The 25,832-nt window shown below is 46.4% G+C and overlaps 1 non-coding gene across 1 annotated transcript; it reads left to right on the top strand.

Annotated features, from left to right (window-relative positions):
- Positions 1 to 3,149: 3,149 nt before the first annotated feature.
- Positions 3,150 to 3,231, top strand: TRNAS-AGA (transfer RNA serine (anticodon AGA)). The gene has a single exon. It is a non-coding gene; the product is annotated as a tRNA-Ser (tRNA).
- The last annotated feature ends 22,601 nt before the right edge of the window (positions 3,232 to 25,832 follow it).

The raw sequence follows: 25,832 nt of genomic DNA, 5'->3' as shown, positions 1-25,832 counted from the left end.
GGCGGCGACCCAGTTCCGTGGCTCAGGGCGGTCAAACCAGTGGCGGAACTATTTATGTGGTTTTCATGTTTAAATGTCCGACTACGCCACCCGTGGATTGCGGTCAGAGTGAACCACCGCTACAGGGCAGACCACTGAGGCTGGTGTTGTGGGTGCAGCAGAGCGTAGCATAACTCCCCACGGGAGGAGTATAGCCTCAGGGCAGTGTATGCGGAGGATGGGGGTGATGGTGCAGGGCAGCAGCAGTAACGACACGGAGTCAGTGATGCAGTTCAGGGCCTTTACTCACAGTTCTTATTATCCAGACCACTTCTGCAGGTAACGGCTGCCCACGTCGTACTGTGCTCACCAGGTGAGGGGCTCAGACAACTCCCAGATAACTTTGGAGCACTTCACAGGACCCCCTTTGTGTGTCCTTTGTCTGGCCTTTCTTACCAACACTTCTGTCCGGCTGCCTCGGGCCTCCTCTTGGTAAACTTGGCGCCAGTTTCCCTGACCCTATGTGGTGCCTTCCTAGCGGGTGTAGCGAGGGTCTGCGCAGCATAAAATGTCAGAGCCTCCGGTTTCTAGCTGAGGGTCGTTTCCTGCCTCCACTAGTTCGGGGACCGGTCTCCCCCTTTGGCCTGACCCCTCCACGCAGGTGGATTCGGGCGTGCGGTGGCGACTCGCCCGTCCGCACCCCTGGGATCCCTTCATTCCTCGTTCCTGGAGCCTTCTCCGCTCCTCTTCCTTCCTTCTCCCTCTTCCAGGCCTGGGCCTCTGTTACTAGGCCCGCCTACGGAGCAGAGCTCATGCAGAGCCCGTGCTCCCTGCCACTTCTGCTCAGACTTCTCTGCACTGAACTAAGATGGTGCCCACCTTTTATACTCCCTTCTCAATGCTCCCAGGAACTGCTTCCTCCCTGCTCCTGCACTACAGGGTTCCCCTTCCTCAGTGTTCCCTCCCCCCACTCCAGCCAGGGACAGGGACTGTCGTGCCCATCTCAGGGGCATATTGGTCGCCCTGCCCCACGGCAATGTGGTGTAATGCATGCAGGTGTCGGGTCCTGATCCACACTCCATCCTTACCTGAGAGTGAGATATCACACCTCTGGGTGAGGTGCAATACGTCTGTAGCAACCGAGCCCTCAGGGTGCTACAGTTCCATTTATCTTCAGCCTAGGTGACGTATTGCGATACAGGACCGTGATTTTGGCTATAAAAGGGTCCCCTAGACCCCTACCCCAAGCTTTTTAAGAGAATCATATATGGCGTGCCAGGAGACTCTATGGAATGCTTTCTCAGCATCCAACGAGAGTATCTAATTACAAATTTTTAACTGCATCTAGCCCAGGAAATACTTTGTGCCTAGTAGCAGTGTCTGCTAGTGAGCGGATTATCCCGGCTGTTAAGCAAGCTGCACCACCTGTAGTTTAGACACTTAATTTTTTCAAAGGAAATGCTTCGGGACCATGGGATACTTAGTGAAGAGCATCAGGAGGCACCCCAAGGCATAGGGGCTGGGACTGGCAGTAGGATGCCTTGCGGTGGACAGCCGAGCTCGATCCTTATAAAAGCTTTTTAACTGCAGCAGCTTTAGTGGACGCTACTGGAGCTGGAATTACGCGGCTGCTGGCATGAGACTTGCCCTCCAATAGATCCTTGTAAATGGATTTAAAGTGTATTCATTCAAATTAGAGAGACAATTTAAATTAAAAAGCTTAGAGCTGCCTCCACCACAGGGGGGTTCGCTCGACCCACCAGCGGACAGGCACCAGTATTGGGAGAGGGGGGCTGGCCATCAGGGTTCACCGCGGCTCTGGCACAAACCCGGCGACACGGAGGTGGCACGGGCAGGAGTGGACTGGCCGTGTCAGCTTCTCACTTTTTGGATTTTAGAAGGGCATGACATGCCTATATCTGTGTCTCCCCCTCCTTTTACTCCTCCACCTCTTTTATTTTCGCATGACTATATGTACTTGTCACTTTTCCATGTGTTAGTTGTGTCTTCTGAGCAGTTTGTCAGCTTTTGGACACCTTTGAAGGTGTTTTCTATGTGTTTCTATGTGTTTTTGTTTGCCTGCCATTGGTTTTAACGGTGTTCGAAGGTGTTCGACGAACAGTTCGACGAACAGTTCGGCGAACACACGGGTGTTCGACGAACCGAACCGAACTCGAACACTACGGGGGTGGCTCAACACTAGTCTTTACTCCCAACCTATCTATTTAACAGCACAGACCTGCCTCATAAAAGTCATAGGAAATGATGTAACCTAGTCCTTAAAAGGACTGCAATCACAACTATGCCCTACTCCCAAGCTATCTGAAGATTTCTGCGAAAATTGGCTTGAAATTAACAAAGTATAGCGCGCACAGCAACAGCGGTGCCGTCTAACACGCAGCTGCAGCAGTAAGAAAATGGTGGCGACGGGGAAAATGGCTGGGTCTTATAGGGCAAGGACATGTGACATACACTGCCAATGACACATGCCCTTGCTAGTGTGAAAAAAGCAGTTCGCTCCGTGCGTGCACTGCTGATAGGCTGACAGATTGCACCTCCCCACTGTAAATGTGGGAAAGAGAAAAAAAAATGGAGATCTTCATTATTTATGCAGAGATCCATCCCCTGCCCTGCTGTACACTCAAACTGCATATTAACATTAATTTTCAGCATTACTGAGAAACAATCCAGTTATGATTTTGGTGCACGAACAGTTATCGAACATAACCTCGAACAGCCGAATTTTTTTCAAATTGTTCGTGTTCGCCGAACGGCTCGAACACCGCCCAAAACAGCTCGAATTTGAGATTGGCGAACAGTTCGAGTCAAACACTGCTTATCTCTAGTTAAAAGATGCTCAAAAGCCTGATCATATCAAAAGCAAGTCTTTTCTACATGGAAATTTATATGTTCATACCTTTGAGCATTTTCAGAGTTTTTTCAGGATGTTTTTGTAGTGGACCCAGTTCAAATCCGCCTTATGAAGAGGGAAAAGCCATGCACTGTAAAAGATTCTAATTGATGATGACTTTAAATCAGATTTTTACATTTTAGTGAGGCCTAGAATTTTGCTTTGCTTTTCTAAGATGTCTTCCAGAGGGATAATCACTGATCTTGATCATGGTGCTTTAAGAAAAGGTGTGTGAAACTTACAAGGGTTTCATGTCTGAGTAGTAGTGGCCGAGTGGTTAAGGTGATGGACTAGAAATCCATTGGGGTCTCCCCGCGCAGGTTCAAATCCTGCTCGCTGCGTCCATGTTCTCAAAACTTTTGACCGATTTCTTGCAGATCAATTTTTCATATTCCCTCGTCTATCTCCCAAGACAGTGGTCTGTGATCTTTGAACTGGGTTTGTAGAACTATACTGACAGCATCTTCGGATCTTCTTTTGTTTAGCCTGCCCTGCGCGACATAACATGTGCGTCCCGAAGCTAAACAAAAGAAGCAACGCGAGTGCCATCAAGTAAGAAGACAGAGCGCTACCGTGGCTGATAGACTGGGACATGGGCTTTGATTTCTACAAACTTTACTTGAATTATGTCTCGGATGAAAGCTTTTACTACACAATGAATAATCTTTAGCAACTTCTGGATGAACAGCTTTCTAACAGTATAAGTTTTGCAATTTATTTTTTCTCACCCTTTTTCCAAGTAATAGATGCAACACTCTATTTGCCAGTTTTTATCTACATTTAAAACTCTCCTTGTTGTGATATCGTGGAATTCTAGGCAAACTTGTGAAATAAAAGGATAGTAGATATTAATTTACAATTTTGTATTAATAGTAGATTTGCACTGCAGCTTTAGAGCCTGTTTTCACCACCATTCATGATTTAACGTGCTCGTTTCACCCTTTTCTTCACAAGAAGATCCTGCTAGGTCTATTGTCCCTTTGGTTCTATGGTGTAATGGTTAGCACTCTGGACTTTGAATTCAGTGGTGCTTCGGGTAATTCTTCAAGTATCGCAAGTTTTTCTTTTTCCGCTCACACTGTGTCCTCCTATGCCCAAGGATTAACATATAAAGACAAAGTTAAAATCCACATACCAAAAGTAAAAAAAAACATGAATGTTCCAAGGATCCATGGAATGATTACTTTGAATCCTATAGTCAAAGTTAACTATTATAAACTGTAGGATTAGCGAAAATTAGAATTGACGTCAGGAAACAAAACTCATACTATTTATGTGACACCAAGCAACCATTCTCTATGATTTGTGTTAATGATCACATGACACTTTTTCCAGGTGGGTAAAACTGACTTTGATTTGAAGCCAAAATGGCTTCAGGAAACATCAGCATTTTATATTCCTGAGTCATCTTTTCTCTTGTTTTTCAGCATTTCCTAATGCGGTTTGTAAACATTTTTGGTGGCGTTTTTCTAAGAATTGTTTTGCGCATCTTTTGAATGCGTTTTTTTGGCTTCTTTTTGTGGCTCACAAAACTCACCAAAAGTCACTCAGGAGCATTCCAGGGGTATTTCTTACCTTCCCATTGACTTGCATTATAAGTATTGAACTCTTCTAAGTGAAAAACTCCGGAAGAATGATGTGCTTATTAGTGTTGAGTGAACATGCTCGACACTGCTCGGTACTCGCCCAAGCATCACGCTACTCGGGATGTGCGGGGAGCACTGAGCATTTCCCGGTTGCTCGGGCGGGAGCCGGGGTATCCGCCCTGCATGTTTGGCGCTCTTTACAGAGCCAATGAACATGCAGGTATTGCCAGCCTGTCACTGTAATGCCACAGCCATGTTCTTTGTGGGAATTACAGTGATTGGCTGGCCGCATAGCGTCACCTCGAGTATTTAAAACCGGGCGCCGCCATCTTGGACACAGTCGCTCCGGATCAGGCAGTGTAGCGACAGCGCTGCTGATTTAGGGAGAGATATATCCTGTCAAATAGTTAGTGTAGGGTCTGTAAAGGCTGCCAGATCAAACAAACAGTCCTTCTCAGGACTAATATCCATCCCAGATATCAGGCAGGCAGGCTGGCAGGCTGTTTAGGAGATGCAGTGGTTATACCAGCAAACGCTGCATTACAATCCTGTGTGCTCCTGTTGCTGAAATTGCTGGACTTAGCTCCAGATCAAGGGGGCCAGGAAAAATCCTTATATTTTCATCTAAATCCTCTTTTTTTTTCCTCCTTCACAATATACAAATTCTCGTCTTATTAACCTTTTGGTGTCCCCCCCCAAGAAAAAAGTTTGTCTCTGATTTTTCAGACCAAAATCTTTCTGTTGAAAATAGTCTGGTGTAGGCCCGAGAAATACAAGTGTGGTTTTGCAGTTCCACGGGTCAAACCTCTGTATTATCCTGCTTTTCGCAATTTTTGGCCGTAAAAAATAAATAATAGTGTCTCCGGATTGTTCAGACACAAATATATCTGTTGAAAATAGTCTGGTGTAGGCCTGAGAAATACAAGTGTGGTTTTGCAGTTCCACGGTTCAAACCTCTGTATTATCCACTTTTGGGCCATTTGGATCTAAAAAAAACAGTGTGAGTGTGTCGCCCACTGTTCAGCCGCAAATATATATATATTTAAAAAAGTCTGGTATACACCAGTAAATTATAACTGTGGTTATGCTTTTCCACTGTAAAAAATCTCTATTATCCTGCTTTTGGCATTTTTTGCCATAAAAAATAAATTGTGTCTCCTGATTGTTCAGACACAAATATATCTGTTGAAAATAGTCTGGTGTAGGCCCGAGAAATACAAGTGTGGTTTTACAGTTCCACGGGTCAAATCTCTGTATTATCCTGCTTTTTGCAATTTTTGGCCGTAAAAAATAAATAATAGTGTCTCCTGATTGTTCAGACACAAATATATCTGTTGAAAATAGTCTGGTGTAGGTCCGAGAAATACAAGTATGGTTTTGCAGTTCCACGGTTCAAACCTCTGTATTATCCACTTTTATGACATTTGTATATAAAATAAACAGTTTGAGTGTGTCGCTCACTGTTCAGCTGCAAATATATATATATTTAAAAAAGTCTGGCATACACCAGTAACTTATAACTGTGGTTTTGCTGTTCCACGGTAAAAAATCTCTATTATCCTGCTTTTCGCGTTTTTTGCCGTAAAAAATAAATAGTGTCTCCTGATTGTTCAGACACAAATATATCTGTTGAAAATAGTCTGGTGTAGGCCCGAGAAAGACAAGTGTGGTTTTGCTGTTTCATGGGTCAAATCTCTGTATTATCCTGCTTTCGCAATTTTTGGGCGTAAAAAATAAATAATAGTGTCTCCTTATTGTTCAGACACAAATATATCTGTTGAAAATAGTCTGGTGAAGGCCCAAGAAATACAAATGTGGTTTTGCAGTTCCACGGTTCAAACCTCTGTATTATCCACTTTTGGACCATTTGTATCTAAAAAAACCAGTTTGAGTGTGTTGCTCACTGTTCAGCCGCAAATACAGTATATATATTTAAAAAAAGTCTGGTATACATACACCAGTAAATTATAACTGTGGTTTTGCTGTTCCACGGTAAGAAATCTCTATTATTCAGCTTTCGGTATTTTTTCCGTAAAGAAAAACAGTAATATTTTCTCCCTGATTGTTCAGATTGCTTTAAAGAGTCAGGTGTAGGCCAGAGAAATAGAACTGTGGTTTTCCTCTTCCACGGTTCTATTCTCCTTTTTCTTACCCCTTTTCCATTGATAGTGCGAGTGTAAGCTATTTTACTTCCTTTACAATGGGCAAGGCGCGTGGCAAGGGACGTGTAACTGGACGTTCTGGTGATGGTGCGTACAGAGGATGGGGCCGTGGCCAAGGTAAAAATGTGCCACAACAAACAGCCACATCTTCTCGCTCACACTTCTTGACCGGATTACTAGGGAAGCACAGAACAACACAAGTATTGCGAACTGATCAGTGTGAACAGGTTATTAATTGGATAGCAGATAATACTTCCAGTTATCTGGGCACCACCACCTCCGGCCTGTCTTCCACACGGTCGACTCTTAGTAGCAGTGAGTATCGACTGCATACTCCTCCTCACCCTGATGCTCCTTCCTCCCACCATGCCGAGTGTCGTCAGACAGAAACTGATCCCACACTTGGACATTCTGAAGAGCTGTTCACTGGTCCATTTCCAGATTTGTGCCCTTCGCCTGCTCCGCTTGAAGTGGTGGAAAAGGAGATCCCATGTAGCGATGCCCAAATATTTGAACAGCCATGGCCACAGGAAGTTGACACTGGCAATTTGTCACAAGAGGTGGACGATGACGAGACACAATTGCCAGGAAATGAGGAGGAGGATCGTGGTGCGAAAGTGAAAGAGGAGGAGGTGGTGGATGATCTAGTAACTGACCCAACGTGGCAGGAGGACATGCAGAGTGAGGTCAGCAGCACACAGGAGGAGGGAGGCAGAGTACCCCAACAGGCAGGAAGAAGCAGTGTTGTGGCCGCAGACAGAAGGCGTGCAACCATTCCCCATAACACCACACGAGGGACGTTGCCAGTACAACCGGTAGGTCTTCCAGAGTCTGGAATTTTTTTAAAGACACTGCTGATAATTCCAAAAAGACCATTTGTACCACCTGCCAGCATCAGCAGGGGTGACAAAACTTCCAGCCTGACCACCACCAGCATGATCAGGCACATGTCAGCAAAGCACCCGACTTTGTGGGGTGAACCCCAGGGACCACAACGTCCACGTCCCCATCCCACCGCAGCGTTCAATTGTCCATATCCCAGACCTTTGAACGAAAGCGGAAATTCGCAGCTAACGCCCCACAGGCCACAGTCATAAATTCGCACATTTCACGACTACTTGCTTTGGAAATGCTGCCTTTTAGGCTGGTGGAGATGGAATCCTTCCGCAACCTTATGGCGGTGGCTGTCCCTCTGTACTCGGTACCCAGCCGACACTATTTTACCCGGTGTGCCATCCCCGCACTACACAAGCACGTGTCCCAAAACATCTGCCGTGCTCTCAGCAACGCAGTTACTGGGAGAGTCCACCTGACAACGGACACGTGGACAAGTGCTTGTGGCCAGGGACAGTACATCTCCCTGACAGCACCCTGGGTAAACATAGTGGAAGCCGGGACCCAGTCGGACCTTGGGATGGAACACATGCTCCCCACACCGAGGATTGTGTGCCCTATGTCAGTCAGAGTTGCCCCAACAGTGTACAGCTCCTGCGCATCATCCTCCTCCTCCTCCTCATGTTCAGCGTCCATCTCAGATATCACCACATCAGTTACAAGCTGGAGGCACTGCACTACTGCCTCCTCCAAGAGGCAACAGGCTGTGCTGAAACTCCTAAGCTTAGGTGAGAAACCTCACACTGCTTGTGAGTTGTGGACAGCTGTGAAAGAGCAGGCAGATCTGTGGCTGAGACCGCTGAACCTACATCCAGGCATGGTCATGTGTGACAATGGCCGTAACCTGGTGGCGGTTCTGAGGTGAGGCGAGATCACACACGTTCCATGCCTGGCTCATGTGCTTAACCTTGTGGTTCAGTGGTTTCTTAAATCGTGCCCCGAGTTGCCAGATCTGCTCGTCAAAGTAAGCTGCCTGTCAGCTCATTTTCGCAACTCGCTACAGCTTCCGCCGGCCTTGCTGTGTTGCAGCAGCGTTTGCAGCTTCCGTCACACTGACTGGTGTGTGATGTCCCCACACGTTGGAACTCTACCCTCCACATGTTGCAAAGGATTTGTGAGCAGAAGAGAGCAGTTGTGGAGTACCAGCTGCAACAAGGCCGTCGATATTCAGGTCAGACTCCACACATAAGACCTCAGGAGTGGACCTGGATGTCTGACATCTGTACCATCTTGACAAACTTTGAGGAGTCCACCCAGATGGTGAGTGGCGATGACACCATCATTAGCGTCAGCATTCCACTTGTCTGTCTTTTGCAACGCACTCTGCAGAGAATTAAAGAGGAGGCATTGCAGCCAGAGTATGATGAGATGGATCAAGAAGCCGTAGCGGTCGAATACACACAGCCCAGCCTCATCTCATCCCAATGTGCATTGGGGGACAATGAGGGAGAGGAGGAGGAGGAATAACAGGAGTTTGTATCATGTGTTGTAGACGGTAGTACCTGTACAACTGTCATACCGTCGGTTCAGCGTGGGTGGCCTGAGGACAGGGGGGAGGAGGTGGAGGAGGAGGAGAGCATGGTAAGTCGTCATCTTGGTGAGGACACGGAAGTCATGCCCATTACCAGTCTGGCACGCATGGCTGACTTTATGTAACGCTGCCTTAACCGTGACCCTCGTGTTGTCAAAATGTTGGGTGACAGTCATTACTGGTTTGTGACACTTTTAGACCCCGCTACAAGGAGAATTTTCACTCTCTTATTCCTGAGGTGGAGAGGTCTACAAAAATGGGGCAGTACCAGAAGGCCCTTGCTGCAGAACTGTTAAAAAAGTTCCCATCTGAACACCCTAGCGGCAGAGGTCACAGTTCGTTGACCAACCAAGGCTTACAGGCGAGAGAGAGGCAACTCCAATCCAGCAGAGGCAGAGGAACACTGTCAACATTCTGGGACAGTTTTCTGTGACCCGCCCAGCTTACAGGCCCTGAGGCGCGGGGTACTCTCACAAGGGGTGGAAAGTTTCAAAAGATGGTGAGGGAGTGCCTTGCCGACCATACCAGCATCCTCCATGTTTCCTCTGTGCCTTTTAATTATTGGGTATCCAAGCTGGACACTTGGAATGAACTCGCTCGGTACTCCTTGGAGGTCCTGACCTGCCATGCCGCTAGCGTGTTATCGGAGCATGTTTTTAGTGCCGCTGGGGGAATTATAACTGATAAGCGCACTCGCCTGTCAAGTGACAATGCTGACAAGCTGACCCTCATCAAAATGAACAAGGGCTGGATTGGGCCAGATTTCTCATCACCACCAAATGACAGCTGAGTAACATAAAGTCAAATCCACTGTGTTTTTTCGGGAGGTGTATTCACATGCACCGCTTCAAACCCACACATGGGTATACGATTCCTCATTTCGGCTGTTTTATGTTCTTCTCCTTATCCTCAGCCTCCACCACCACTATATCACCAGGGTGAACATGGTCCGTGTTGCCATTATTGAAAGGTCCTCCGTCCTTATTTATGTCAACTTTTGATTGCAAGGCATAAGCAAAGACTGTGGGAGACCCACTTCCCAATCATGGGAATAATATTTTTAAGATGCTGTACTGCATGTCTCTTGTAAGGGGCATTGCAAGTTCCTCCGTCCTAATTTTTGGCAGCTTTTGCTTGGAAGGCATAAGCAAATACTATGGGAGACCCACTCCCCAATCATGGCAATAATGTTTGTAATATGCTGTACTGCATTGCTCTGGTAAGGGTCATTGCAAGTTCCTCCGTCCTGATTTTTGCCAGCTTTTGCTTGGAAGGCATAAGCAAAGACTATGGGAGACCCACTCCGCAATCAATGGAATAATATTTGTAATATGCTGTACTGCATGGCTCTTTTAAGGGGCATTGCAAGTTCCTCCGTCCTAATTTTTGGCAGCTTTTGCTTGGAAGGCATAAGCAAATACTATGGGAGACCCCCCTCCCTAATCAAGGCAATAATGTTTGTAATATGCTGTACTGCATGGCTCTTGTAAAGGACATTGCAAGTTCCTCCATCCTAATTTTTGGTAGCTTTTGCTTGGAAGGCATAAGCAAAGACTATGTGAGGCTCACTCCCCAATCATGGGAATAATGTTTGTAATATGCTGTACTGCATGGCTCTTGTAAGGGGCATTGCAAGTTCCTCCGTCCTAATTTTTGGCAGCTTTTGCTTGGAAGGCATAAGCAAATACTATGGGAGACCCACTACCCAATCATGGGAATAATGTTTGTAATATGCTGTACTGCTTGGCTCTTGTAAGGGGCATTGCAACTTCCTCCATCCTAATTTTTGGCAGCTTTTGCTTGGAAGGCATAAGCAAATACTATGGGAGACCCACTCCCCAGTCATGAAAATAATGTTTGTAATATGCTGTACTGCATGGCTCTTGTAAGTGGCATTGCAAGTTCCTACGTCCTAATTTTTGGCAGCTTTTGCTTGGAAGGCATAAGCAAAAACTATGGAAGACCCACTCCCCAATCATGGGAATAATGTTTGTAATATGCTGTACTGCATGGCTCTTGTAAGGGGCATTGCAAGTTCCTCCGTCCTAATTTTTGGCAGCTTTTGCTTGGAAGGCATAAGCAAATACTATGGGAGACCCAATCCCCAATCATGGGAATAATGTTTGTAATATGCTGTACTGCATGGCTCTTGTAAGGGGCATTGCAAGTTCCTCCGTCCTAATTTTAGGCAGCTTTTCCTTGGAAGGCATAAGCAAATACTATGGCAGACCCACTCCCCAATCATGGGAATAATGTTTGTAATATGCTGTACTGCATGGCTCTTGTAAGCGCCATTGCAAGTTCCTCCGTCCTGATTTTTTGCAGCTTTTGCTTGGAAGGCATAAGCAAATACTATGCGAGACACACTCCCCAATAATGGGAATAATGTTTTTAAGATGCTGTACTGTATGGTACTTGTTAGGGGCATTAAAAGCGTCATGTTAAGCTACAGCGTACTCCACCACTTTTCCGAGGGGCATTAAACGCGTCTTGTTAAGCTACTGAGACCTCCACCACTTTTCCGAGGGGCATTAAAAGCGTCTTGTTAAGATACTGTGACTTCCACCATTTTTCCGAGGGGCATTAAAAGCGTCTTGTTAAGCTACTGTCAGTGAATATGAATAGCGGTACCAGAGCGCCAATAACAGGGCAAAAATATTAAAAGGACTGATTTATTAATACACACACAATGCGTTTCGGTGGACACAGCCACCTTCATCAGCTGATGAAGGTGGCTGTGTCCACCGAAACGCGTTGTGTGTGTATTAATAAATCAGTCCTTTTAATATTTTTGCCCTGTTATTGGCGCTCTGGTACCGCTATTCATATTCACTGATTGTCCTTTTCCCCCTGTTGGGGTGCGGTAGAGCTGAATTTAATCTATTGTTTTTTCACCTGTGGGAGCAATTTAATTAAAATTACTACCCTGGTTTTCCAAGCTGCGCTGCCTTAACCCCTCCGGAACGTTGCCGGGGGTGTTGGTGAAGCTGGGCGTCTATCTCGGCATTACATGCTACTAACCTAACCACGTGATATACCACCAAGAGATCAGGATCTGTGAACGCCGCTGGAAATAGATGACAGCCACCAACAGAGCGGAGCTTGTGGAGCTTTACACTGGGGTTGTGCAGAGGTGCACAACTTCATAAGGTTAGTAGCCATCCCCACACCCCTCTACAAATTGCAATACTGAGTCACCCATTGCGCCTTGTTCTCTCCTCTCTTTACACTTGTTAAGCTACTGTGACCTCCACGTCTCTTCTGAGGGGCATTAAAAGCATTTTGTTAAGCTACTGGGACCTACTCGGCTCTTCTGAGGGGCATTAAAAGCGTCTTGTTAAGCTACTGGGACCTCCACCACTTTTCCGAGGGGCAGTAAAACCGTCTTGTTAAGCTACTGGGACCTCCACGTCTCTTCCAAGGGGCGTTAAAACAGTCTTCTTAACCTGCTGCGACCGCCACGTCTCTTCCAAGAGGCATTAAAACCGTCTTGTTAAGCTACTGGGACCTCCTCCTCTCTTCTGAGGGGCATTAAAAGCGTCTTGTTAAGCTACTGGGACTTCCAACACTTTTCCGAGGGGCATTAAAAGCGTCTTGTTAAGCTACTGGGACCTCCACATCTTTTCTGATGGGCATTAAAACATCTTGTTAAGCTACTGGGATCTCCACGTCTCTTCTGAGGGGCATTAAAAGCATCTTGTTAAGCTACTGGGACCTCCACCACTTTTCCGACGGGCAATAAAACCGTCTTCATAAGCTACTGGGAACCCCACGTCTATTCTGAGTGGCATTAAAAGCATCTTGTTAAGCTACTGGGAAATCAACGTCTCTTCTAAGGGGCATTAAAAGCGTCTTGTTAAGCTACTGGGACCTCCACGTCTCTTTTGAGGGGCATTGAAAGCATCTTGTTAAGCTACTGGGACCTCCACCTCTCTTCTGAGTGGCATTAAAAGTGTCTTGTTAAGCTACTGCGACCTCCACCACTCTTCCGAGGGGCAGTAAAAGCGTCTTGTTAAGCTACTTTGACCCCCACCACTTTTCCGAGGGGCATTAAAAGTGTCTTGTTATGCTACTGGGAACTCCACGTCTCTTCTGAGGAGCATTAAAAGCATCTTGTTATGCTACTGGGACCTCCACGTCTTTTCTGAGGGGCATTAAAAGCGTCTTGTTAAGCTACTGGGACCTCCTCCATTTTTCCGAGGGGCATTAAAACAGTCTTGTTAAGCTGCTGGGACATCCATGTCTCTTCCAATGGGCATTAAAACCGTCTTGTTAAGCTACTGCGACTTCCACGTATCTTCCAAGGGGCATTAAAATCATCTTGTTAAGCTACTGGGACAGCCAAGTCTCTTCAGAGGGGCATTAAAACCGTCTTGTTAAGCTCCTGGGACCTCCACCACTTTTACCAGGGGCATTAAAACCGTCTTGTTAAGCTACTGGGACCTCCAAGTTTCTTCTGAGGTACTTTAAAAGCATCTTGTTAAGCTACTGGGACCTCCACGTCTCTTCTGAGGGGCATTGAAAGCATCTTGTTAAGCTACTGGGACCTCCACGTCTCTTCTGAGGGGCGTTAAAAGCGTCTTGTTAAGCTACTGCTACCTCCACAACTTTTCCGAGGGGCATTAAAAGCGTCTTGTCAAGCTACTGCGACCTCCAAAACTATTCCGAGGGGTATTAAAAGCTTCTTGTTAAGCTACTGTGATGTCTACCACTTTTCCGAGGGGCATTAAGAGCATATGTTAAGCTACTGGTACCTCCACGTCTCATATGAGGGGCATTAAAAGCGTATTGTTAAACTACTGGGACCTCCACGTCTCTTCTGAGGGGCATTAAAAGCATCTTGTTAAGTTACTGTGACCTCGACCACTTTTCCGAGGTGCATTAAAAGAGTCTTGTTAAGCTACTGGGACCTCCACATCTCTTCTGAGGAGCATTAAAAGCGTCTTGATAAGCTACTGGGACCTCCACCACTTTTCCGAGGGGCATTAAAAGCATCTTGTTAAGCTACTGGGACCTCCACGTCTCTTCTGAGGGGCATTAAAAGCGTCTTGTTAAGCTACTGGGACCTCCAAGTCTTTTCTGAGGGGCATTAAAAGCGTCTTGTTAAGCTACTGGACCTCCACCTCTTTTCCGAGGGGCATTAAAACCGTCTGGTTAAGCTACTGGGACCTCCACTTATCTTCCAAGGCGCATTAAAACCGTCTTGTTAAGCTACAGGGACCTCCACGTCTCTTCTGAGGGGTCATTAAAAGCATCTTGTTAAGCTACTGGGACCTCCACCACTTTTCCGAGGGGCATTAAAACTGTATTGTTAAGCTACTGGGACCTCCACGTCTCTTCTGAGGTGCATTAAAAGCGTCTTGTTAAGCTACTGGGATCTCCACGTCTCTTCTGAGGGGCTTTAAAAGCGTCTTGTTAAGCTACTGAAACCTCCACGTCTCTTCTGTGGGGCATTAAAAGCGTCTTGTTAAGCTACTGCGAGCTCCACCACTTTTCCGAGGGGCATAAAAAGCATCTTGTTAAGCTACTGTGTCCTCCACCACTTTCCTGAGGGGCATTAAAAGCGTATGTTAAGCTACTGGGACCTCCACATCTCTTCTGAGGTGCATTAAAAGCGTCTTGTTAAGAAACTGCGACCTCCACGTCTCTTCTCAGGGGCATTAAAAGCATCTTGTTAAGCTACTATGACCTCCACCACTTTTCCGAGGGGCATTAAAAGAGTCTTGCTAAGCTACTGGGACCTCCATGTCTCTTCAGAGGTGCATTAAAAGCGTCTTGTTAAGCTACTGGGACCTCTACCACTTTTCCGAGTGGCATTAAAACCGTCATGTTAAGCTACTGGGACCTCCACATCTCTTCTGAGGGGCATTAAAAGCGTCTTGTTAAGCTACTGGCACATCCACGTCTCTTCTGAGGGGCATTAAAACCGTCTTGTTAAGCTACTGGGACATCCACCATTTTCCGAGGGGCATTAAAACCGTCTTGTTAAGCTACTGGGACCTCCACGTCTCTTCTGAGGTGTATTAAAAGCATATTGTTAAGCTACTGAGACCTCCACGTCTTTTCTGAGTTGCATTAAAAGCATCTTGTTAAGCTACTGGCATCTCCAGGTTTCTTCTAAGGGGCATTAAAACCGTCTTGTTAAGCTGCTGGGACCTCTAGGTTTCTTCTAAGGGGCATTAAAACCGTCTTGTTAAGCTACTGGGACCTACACCACTTTTCCGAGGTGCATTAAAATTGTCTTGTCAAGCTACTGGGACCTCAACGTCTCTTCTGAGGGGCATTAAAAGCATATTGTTAAGCTACTGGGACCTCCACGTCTTTTCTGAGGGGCATTAAAAGCGTCTTGTTAAGCTACTGGGACCTCCATGTCTCTTCTGAGGGGCATTAAAAGCGTCTTGTTAAGCTACTGGTACCTCCACCACTTTTCCGAGGGGCATTAAAACCACCTGGTTAAGCTACTGGGACCTCCACGTCTCTTCTGAGGGGCATTAAAACCGTCTTGTTAAGCTACTTGGACCTCCACCACTTTTCCGATTGGCATTAAAACAGTCTTGTTAAGCTACTGGGACCTCCACGTCTCTTCCAATGGGCATTAAAACTGTCTTGTCAAGCTACTGCGACCTCCATGTACCTTCCAAGGGGCATTAAAAACGTCTTTTTAAGCTACTGGGACCTCCACGTGTCTTCTGAGGGGCATTAAAAGCGTCTTGTTAAGCTACTGGGACCTCCACCACTTTTCCGAGGGGCATTAGAACCGTCTTGTTAACCTAATGGGACCTCCACGTCTCTTCTGAGGGGCATTAAAACCGTCTTGATAAGCTTATTAAACCTTCACCACTTTTCCGAGGGGCATTAAAACCGTCTTGTCAAGCTACTGCGACCTCCATGTACCTTCCAAGGGGCATTAAAACCGTCTTTTTAAGCTACTGGGACCTCCACGTCTCTTCTGAGGGGCATTAAAAGCATATTGTTAAGCTACTGGAACCTCCACCTCTTTTCCGAGGGGCATTAAAACCGTCTTGTTAAGCTACTGGGACCTCCACGTCTCTTCTGAGGTGTATTAAAAGCATATTGTTAAGCTATTGAGACCTCCACGTCTTTTCTGAGTTGCATTAAAAGCGTCTTGTTAAGCTACTGGCACCTCCAGGTTTCTTCTAAGGGGCATTAAAACGGTCTTGTTAAGCTGCTGGGACCTCCAGGTTTCTTCTAAGGTGCATTAAAACCGTCTTGTTAGGCTATTGGGACCTACACCACTTTTCCGAGGTGCATTAAAATCGTCTTGTCAAGCTACTGGGACCTCAACGTCTCTTCTTAGGGGCATTAAAAGCATATGGTTAAGCTACTGGGACCTCCACGTCTTTTCTGAGGGGCATTAAAAGCGTCTTGTTAAGCTACTGGGACCTCCACGTCTCTTCTGAGGGGCATTAAAAGCGTCTTGTTAAGCTACTAGGACCTCCACCATTTTTCCGAGGGGCATTAAAACCACCTGGTTAAGCTACTGGGACCTTCACGTCTCTTCTGAGGGGCATTAAAACCGTCTTGTTAAGCTACTTGGACCTCCACCACTTTTCCGATTGGCATTAAAACAGTCTTGTTAAGCTACTGGGACCTCCACGTCTCTTCCAATGGGCATTAAAACTGTCTTGTCAAGCTACTGCGACCTCCATGTACCTTCCAAGGGGCATTAAAAACGTCTTTTTAAGCTACTGGGACCTCCACGTGTCTTCTGAGGGGCATTAAAAGCGTCTTGTTAAGCTACTGGGACCTCCACCACTTTTCCGAGGGTCATTAGAACCGTCTTGTTAACCTAATGGGACCTCCACGTCTCTTCTGAGGGGCATTAAAACCGTTATCTTAAGCTTCTTGGACCTTCACCACTTTTCCGAGGGGCATTAAAACCGTCTTGTCAAGCTACTGCAACCTCCATGTACCTTCCAAGGGGCATTAAAACCGTCTTTTTAAGCTACTGGGACCTCCACGTCTCTTCTGAGGGGCATTAAAAGCATATTGTTAAGCTACTGAAACCTCCACCTCTTTTCCTAGGGGCATTAGAACCGTCTTGTTAAGCTACTGGGACCTCCACGTCTCTTCTGAGGTGTATTAAAAGCATATTGTTAAGCTATTGAGACCTACACGTCTTTTCTGAGTTGCATTAAAAGCGTCTTGTTAAGCTACTGGCACCTCCAGGTTTCTTCTAAGGGGCATTAAAACCGTCTTGTTAAGCTGCTGGGACCTCCTGGTTTCTTCTAAGGGGCATTAAAACCATCTTGTTAAGCTACTGGGACCTACACCACTTTTCCGAGGTGCATTAAAATCGTCTTGTCAAGCTACTGGGACCTCAACGTTTCTTCTGAGGGGTATTAAAAGCATATTGTTAAGCTACTGGGACCTCCACGTCTTTTCTGAGGGGCATTAAAAGCGTCTTGTTAAGCTACTGGGACCTCCACGTCTCTTCTGAGGGGCATTAAAAGCGTCTTGTTAAGCTACTGGGACCTCCACCACTTTTCCGAGGGGCATTAAAACCACCTGGTTAAGCTACTGGGACCTCCACGTCTCTTCTGAGGGGCATTAAAACCGTCTTGTTAAGCTACTTGGACCTCCACCACTTTTCCGATTGGCATTAAAACAGTCTTGTTAAGCTACTGGGACCTCCACATCTCTTCCAATGGGCATTAAAACTGTCTTGTCAAGCTACTGCGACCTCCATGTACCTTCCAAGGGGCATTAAAAACGTCTTTTTAAGCTACTGGGACCTCCACGTCTCTTCTGAGGGGCATTAAAAGCGTCTTGTTAAGCTACTGGGACCTCCACCACTTTTACGAGGGGCATTAGAACCGTCTTGTTAACCTAATGGGACCTCCACGTCTCTTCTGAGGGGCATTAAAACCGTCTTGTTAAGCTACTTGGACCTTCACCACTTTTCCGAGGGGCATTAAAACCGTCTTGTCAAGCTACTGCGACCTCCATGTACCTTCCAAGGGGCATTAAAACCGTCTTTTTAAGCTACTGGGACCTCCACGTCTCTTCTGAGGGGCATTAAAAGCATATTGTTAAGCTACTGGGACCTCCACCTCTTTTCCGAGGGGCATTAAAACCGTCTTGCTAAGCTACTGGGACCTCCAAGTCTCTTCTGAGGTGCATTAAAACGTCTTTTTAAGCCTCTGGGAACTCCACGTCTCTTCTGAGGAGCATTAAAAGCGTCTTGTTAAGCTACTGTGAACTCCACCTCTTTTCCGAGGGGCAGTAAAACCGTCTTGTTAAGCTACTGGGACCTCCACGTCTCTTCCAAAGAGCATTAAAACTGCCTTGTTAAGCTGCTGCGACCTCCAAGTTTCTCCGAAGAGGCATTAAAACCGTCTTGTTAAGCTACTGGGACCTCCACGTCTCTTCTGAGGGGACTTTAAAGCGTCTTGTTAAGCTACTGCGACTTCCACGTATCTTCCAAGGGACATTAAAACCATGTTGTTAAGCTACTGGGACCGCCAAGTCTCTTCAGAGGGGCATTAAAACCGTCTTGTTAAGCTCCTGGGACCTCCACCACTTTTACCAGGGGCATTAAAACCGTCTTGTCAAGCTACTGGGACCTCCAAGTTTCTTCTGAGGTACTTTAAAAGCGTCTTGTTAAGCTACTGGGACCTCCACGTCTCTTCTGAGGGGCATTAAAAGCATCTTGTTAAGCTACTGGGACCTCCACGTCTCTTCTGAGGGGCGTTAAAAGCGTCTTGTTAAGCTACTGCTACCTCCACAACTTTTCCGAGGGGCATTAAAAGCATCTTGTCAAGCTACTGCGACCTCCACAACTATTCCGAGGGGCATTAGAAGCTTCTTGTTAAGCTACTGGGATGTCTACCACTTTTCCGAGGGGCATTAAGAGCATATGTTAAGCTACTGGGACCTCCACGTCTCTTATGAGGGGCATTAAAAGCATCTTGTTAGGCTACTGTGACCTTGACCACTTTTCCGAGGTGCATTAAAAGCGTCTTGTTAAGCTACTGGGACCTCCACATCTCTTCTGAGGAGCATTAAAAGCGTCTTGATAAGCTACTGTGACCTCCACCACTTTTCCGAGGGGCATTAAAAGCATCTTGTTAAGCTACTGGGACCTCCACGTCTCTTCTGAGGGGCATTAAATGCGTCTTGTTAAGCTACTGGGACCTCCAAGTCTTTTCTGAGGGGCATTAAAAGAGTCTTGTTAAGCTACTGGACCTCCACCTCTTTTCCGAGGGGCATTAAAACCATCTTGTTAAACTACTGCGACCTCCACTTATCTTCCAAGGCGCATTAAAACCGAATTTTTAAGCTACAGGGACCTCCACGTCTCTTCTGAGGGGTCATTAAAAGCATCTTTTTAAGCTACTGGGACCTCCACCACTTTTCCGAGGGGCTTTAAAACTGTATTGTTAAGCTACTGGGACCTCCACGTCTCTTCTGAGGGGCATTAAAAGCGTCTTGTTAAGCTACTGGGACCTCCACCACTTTTACGAGGGGCTTAAAAACCGTCTTTTTAAGCTACTGGGACCTCCAACTCTCTTCTGAGGTGCATTAAAAGAGTCTTGTTAAGCTACTGGGATCTCCACGTCTGTTCTGAGGGGCTTTAAAAGCGTCTTATTAAGCTACTGGGACCTCCACGTCTCTTCTGAAGGGTATTAAAAGCGTCTTTTTAAGCTACTGCGAGCTCCACCACTTTTCCGAGGGGCATAAAAAGCGTCTTGTTAAGCTAATGTGTCCTCCACCACTTTCCTGAGGGGCATTAAAAGCGTATGTTAAGCTACTGGGACCTCCACATCTCTTCTGAGGTGCATTAAAAGCGTCTTGTTAAGAAACTGCGACCTCCACTTCTCTTCTCAGGGGCATTAAAAGCATCTTGTTAAGCTACTGTGACCTCCACCACTTTTCCGAGGGGCATTAAAAGAGTTTTGCTAAGCTACTAGGACCTCCATGTCTCTTCAGAGGGGCATTAAAAGCGTCTTGTTAAGCTACTGGGACCTCTACCACTTTTCCGAGTGGAATTAAAACCGTCATGTTAAGCTAATGGGACCTCCACATCTCCTCTGAGGGGCAATAAAAGCGTCTTGTTAAGCTACTGGCACATCCACGTCTCTTCTGAGGGGCATTAAAACCGTCTTGTTAAGCTACTGGGACATCCACCACTTTTCCGAGGGGCATTAAAACCGTCTTGTTAAGCTACTGGGACCTCCACGTCTCTTCTGAGGTGTATTAAAAGCAGATTGTTAAGCTACTGAGACCTCCACGTCTTTTCTGAGTTGCATTAAAAGCGTCTTGTTAAGCTACTGGCACCTCCAGGTTTCTTCTAAGGGGCATTAAATCCGTCTTGTTAAGCTACTGGGACCTCCAGGTTTCTTCTAAGGGGCATTAAAACCGTCTTGTTAAGCTTCTGGGACCTACACCACTTTTCCGAGGTGCATTAAAATCATCTTGTCAAGCTACTGGGACCTCAACGTCTCTTCTGAGGGTCATTAAAAGCATATTGTTAAGCTACTGGGACCTCCACGTCTTTTCTGAGGGGCATTAAAAGCGTCTTGTTAAGCTACTGGGACCTCCATGTCTCTTCTGAGGGGCATTAAAAGCGTCTTGTTAAGCTACTGGGACCTCCACCACTTTTCCGAGGGGCATTAAAACCATCTGGTTAAGCTACTGGGACCTCCACGTCTCTTCTGAGGGGCATTAAAAGCGTCTTGTTAAGCTACTGGACCTCCACCTCTTTTCCGAGGGGCATTAAAACCGTCTGGTTAAGCTACTGGGACCTCCACGTCTCTTCCAATGGGCATTAAAACCATCTTGTTAAACTACTGCGACCTCCACTTATCTTCCAAGGCGCATTAAAACCAAATTTTTAAGCTACAGGGACCTCCACGTGTCTTCTGAGGGGTCATTAAAAGCATCTTTTTAAGCTACTGGGACCTCTACCACTTTTCCGAGGGGCTTTAAAACTGTATTGTTAAGCTACTGGGACCTCCACGTCTCTTCTGAGGGGCATAAAAAGCGTCTTATTAAGCTTCTGGGACCTCCACCACTTTTACGAGGGGCATTAAAACCGTCTTTTTAAGCTACTGGGACCTCCAAGTCTCTTCTGAGGTGCATTAAAAGAGTCTTGTTAAGCTACTGGGATCTCCACGTCTGTTCTGAGGGGCTTTAAAAGCGTCTTGTTAAGCTACTGGGGCCTCCACGTCTCTTCTGAAGGGTATTAAAAGCGTCTTTTTAAGCTACTGCGAGCTCCACCACTTTTCCGAGGGGCATAAAAAGCGTCTTGTTAAGCTACTGTGTCCTCCACCACTTTCCTGAGGGGCATTAAAAGCGTATGTTAAGCTACTGGGACCTCCACATCTCTTCTGAGGTGCATTAAAAGCGTCTTGTTAAGAAACTGCGACCTCCACGTCTCTTCTCAGGGGCATTAAAAGCATCTTGTTAAGCTACTGTGACCTCCACCACTTTTCCGAGGGGCATTAAAAGAGTCTTGCTAAGCTACTAGGACCTCCATGTCTCTTCAGAGGGGCATTAAAAGTGTCTTGTTAAACTACTGGGACCTCTACCACTTTTCCGAGTGGCATTAAAACCGTCATGTTAAGCTACTGGGACCTCCACATCTCTTCTGAGGGGCATTAAAAGCGTCTTGTTAAGCTACTGTCACATCCACGTCTCTTCTGAGGGGCATTAAAACCGTCTTGTTAAGCTACTGGGACATCCACCACTTTTCCGAGGGGCATTAAAACCGTCTTGTTAAGCTACTGGGACCTCGACGTCTCTTCTGAGGTGTATTAAAAGCATATTGTTAAGCTACTGAGACCTCCACGTCTTTTCTGAGTTGCATTAAAAGCGTCTTGTTAAGCTACTGGCACCTCCAGGTTTCTTCTAAGGGGCATTAAAACCGTCTTGTTAAGCTACTGGGACCTCCAGGTTTCTTCTAAGGGGCATTAAAACCGTCTTGTTAAGCTTCTGGGACCTACACCACTTTTCCGAGGTGCATTAAAATCATTTTGTCAAGCTACTGGGACCTCAACGTCTCTTCTGAGGGGCATTAAAAGCATATTGTTAAGCTACTGGGACCTCCACGTCTTTTCTGAGGGGCATTAAAAGCGTCTTGTTAAGCTACTGGGACCTCCATGTCTCTTCTGAGGGGCATTAAAAGCGTCTTGTTAAGCTACTGGGACCTCCACCACTTTTCCGAGGGGAATTAAAACCATCTGGTTAAGCTACTGGGACCTCCACGTCTCTTCTGAGGGGCATTAAAACCGTCTTGTTAAGCTACTTGGACCTCCACCACTTTACCGATTGGCATTAAAACAGTCTTGTTAAGCTACTGGGACCTCCACGTCTCTTCCAATGGGCATTAAAACTGTCTTGTCAAGCTACTGCGACCTACATGTACCTTCCAAGGGGCATTAAAAACGTCTTTTTAAGCTACTGGGACCTCCACGTCTCTTCTGAGGGGCATTAAAAGCGTCTTGTTAAGCTACTGTGACCTCCACCACTTTTACGAGGGGCATTAAAACCGTCTTGTTAACATAATGGGACCTCCACGTCTCTTCTGAGGGGCATTAAAACCGTCTTGTTAAGCTACTTGGACCTTCACCACTTTTCCGAGGGGCATTAAAACCGTCTTGTCAAGCTACTGCGACCTCCATGTACCTTCCAAGGGGCATTAAAACCGTCTTTTTAAGCTACTGGGACCTCCACGTCTCTTCTGAGGGGCATTAAAAGCATATTGTTAAGCTACTGGGACCTCCACCTCTTTTCCGAGGGGCATTAAAACCGTCTTGTTAAGCTACTGCGACCTCCAAGTCTCTTCTGAGGTGCATTAAAAACGTCTTGTTAAGCCTCTGGGAACTCCACGACTCTTGTGAGGGGCATTAAAAGCGTCTTGTTAAGCTACTGGGACTTCCACGTCTCTTCTGAGGGGCATTAAAAGCGTCTTGTTAAGCTACTGTGAACGCCACCACTTCTCCGAGGGGCAGTAAAACCGTCTTGTTAAGCTACTGGGACCTCCACGTCTCTTCCAAGGAGCATTAAAACCGCCTTGTTAAGCTGCTGCGACGTCCAAGTTTCTCCGAAGAGGCATTAAAACTGTCTTGTTAAGCTACTGGGACCTCCACGTCTCTTCTGAGGGGAATTAAAAGCGTCTTGTTAAACTACTGCGTCTTCCACGTATCTTCCAAGGGACATTAAAACCATCTTGTTAACCTACTGGTACCGCCAAGTCTCTTCAGAGGGGCATTAAAACCGTCTTGTTAAGCTCCTGGGACCTCCACCACTTTTACCAGGGGCATTAAACCCATCTTGTCAAGCTACTGGGACCTCTAAGTTTCTTCTGAGGTACTTTAAAAGCGTCTTGTTAAGCTACTGGGACCTCCACGTCTCTTCTGAGGGGCATTAAAAGCATCTTGTTAAGCTACTGGGTCCTCCACGTCTCTTCTGAGGGGCGTTAAAAGCGTCTTGTTAAGCTACTGCTACCTCCACAACTTTTCCGAGGGGCATTAAAAGCGTCTTGTCAAGCTACTGCGACCTCCAAAACTATTCCGAGGGGCATTAAAAGCTTCTTGTTAAGCTACTGTGATGTCTACCACTTTTCTGAGGGGCATTAAGAGCATATATTAAGCTACTGGGACCTCCACGTGTCTTATGAGGGGCATTAAAAGCGTATTGTTAAACTACTGGGACCTCCACGTCTCTTCTGAGGGGCGTTAAAAGCATCTTGTTAAGCTACTGTGACCTCGACCACTTTTCCGAGGTGCATTAAAAGCATCTTGTTAAGCTTCTGGACCTCCACCTCTTTTCTGAGGGGCATTAAAACTGTCTTGTTAAGCTACAGGTACCTCCACGTCTCTTCTGAGGGGTCATTAAAAGCATCTTGTTAAGCTACTGGGACCTACACCACTTTTCCGAGGGGCATTAAAAGTGTATTGTTAAGCTACTGGGACCATCACGTCTCTTCTGAGGGGCATTAAAAGCGTCTTGTTAAGCTACTGGGACCGCCACCACTTTTACGAGGGGCATTAAAACCGTCTTTTTAAGCTACTGGGACCTCCAATCTCTTCTGCGGTGCATTAAAGGCGTCTTGTTAAGCTACTGGGATCTCCACGTCTCTTCTGAGGGGCTTTAAAAGCGTCTTGTTAAGCTACTGGGACCTCCACGTCTCTTCTGAAGGGCATTAAAAGCGTCTTGTTAAGCTACTGCGAGCTCCACCACTTTTCTGAGGGGCATAAAAAGCGTCTTTTTAAGCTAATGTGTCCTCCACCACTTTCCTGAGGGGCATTAAAAGCGTATGTTAAGCTACTGGGACCTCCACATCTCTTCTGAGATGCATTAAAAGCGTCTTGTTAAGAAACTGCGACCTCCACGTCTCTTCTCAGGGGCATTAAAAGCATCTTGTTAAGCTACTGTGAACTCCACCACTTTTCCGAGGGGCATTAAAAGAGTCTTGCTAAGCTACTAGGACCTCCATGTCTATTCAGAGGGGCATTAAAAGCGTCTTGTTAAGCTACTGGGTCCTCTACCACTTTTCCGAGTGGCATTAAAACCGTCATGTTAAGCTACTGGGAACTCCACATCTCTTCGGAGGGGCATTAAAAGCGTCTTGTTAAGCTACTGGCGCATCCACGTCTCTTCTGAGGGGCATTAAAACCGTCTTGTTAAGCTTATGGGACATCCACCACTTTTCCGAGGGGCATTAAAACCGTCTTGTTAAGCTACTGGGACCTCGACGTCTCTTCTGAGGTGTATTAAAAGCATATTGTTAAGCTGCTGAGACCTCCACGTCTTTTCTGAGTTGCATTAAAAGCGTCTTGTTAAGCTACTGGCACCTCCAGGTTTCTTCTAAGGGGCAATAAAACCGTCTTGTTAAGCTACTGGGTCCTCCAGGTTTCTTCTAAGGGGCATTAAAACCGTCTTGTTAAGCTTCTGGGACCTACACCACTTTTCCGAGGTGCATTAAAATCATCTTGTCAAGCTACTGGGACCTCAACGTCTCTTCTGAGGGGCATTAAAAGCATATTGTTAAGCTACTGGGACCTCCACGTCTTTTCTGAGGGGCATTAAAAGCGTCTTGTTAAGCTACTGGGACCTCCATGTCTCTTCTGAGGGGCATTAAAAGCGTCTTGTTAAGCTACTGGGACCTCCACCACTTTTCCGAGGGGCATTAAAACCATCTGGTTAAGCTACTGGGACCTCCACGTCTCTTCTGAGGGGCATTAAAACCGTCTTGTTAAGCTACTTGGACCTCCACCACTTTTCCGATTGGCATTAAAACAGTCTTGTTAAGCTACTGGGACCTCCACGTCTCTTCCAATGGGCATTAAAACTGTCTTGTCAAGCTACTGCGACCTACATGTACCTTCCAAGGGGCATTAAAAACGTCTTTTTAAGCTACTGGGACCTGCACGTCTCTTCTGAGGGGCATTAAAAGCGTCTTGTTAAGCTACTGTGACCTCCACCACTTTTACGAGGGGCATTAAAACCGTCTTGTTAACCTAATGGGACCTCCACGTCTCTTCTGAGGGGTATTAAAACCGTCTTGTTAAGCTACTTGGACCTTCACCACTTTTCCGAGGGGCATTAAAACCGTCTTGTCAAGCTACTGCGACCTCCATGTACCTTCCAAGGGGCATTAAAACCGTCTTTTTAAGCTACTGGGACCTCCACGTCTCTTCTGAGGGGCATTAAAAGCATATTGTTAAGCTACTGGGTCCTCCACCTCTTTTCCGAGGGGCATTAAAACCGTCTTGTTAAGCTACTGGGACCTCCAAGTCTCT

This window comes from Phyllobates terribilis, unplaced genomic scaffold, assembly GCF_046119375.1.
Source record: "Phyllobates terribilis strain yellow unplaced genomic scaffold, ASM4611937v1 Scaffold_13__5_contigs__length_258822181, whole genome shotgun sequence".
Taxonomy (NCBI): Eukaryota; Metazoa; Chordata; class Amphibia; order Anura; family Dendrobatidae; genus Phyllobates; species Phyllobates terribilis.
This window is presented reverse-complemented; position numbering and strand designations above follow the sequence as displayed.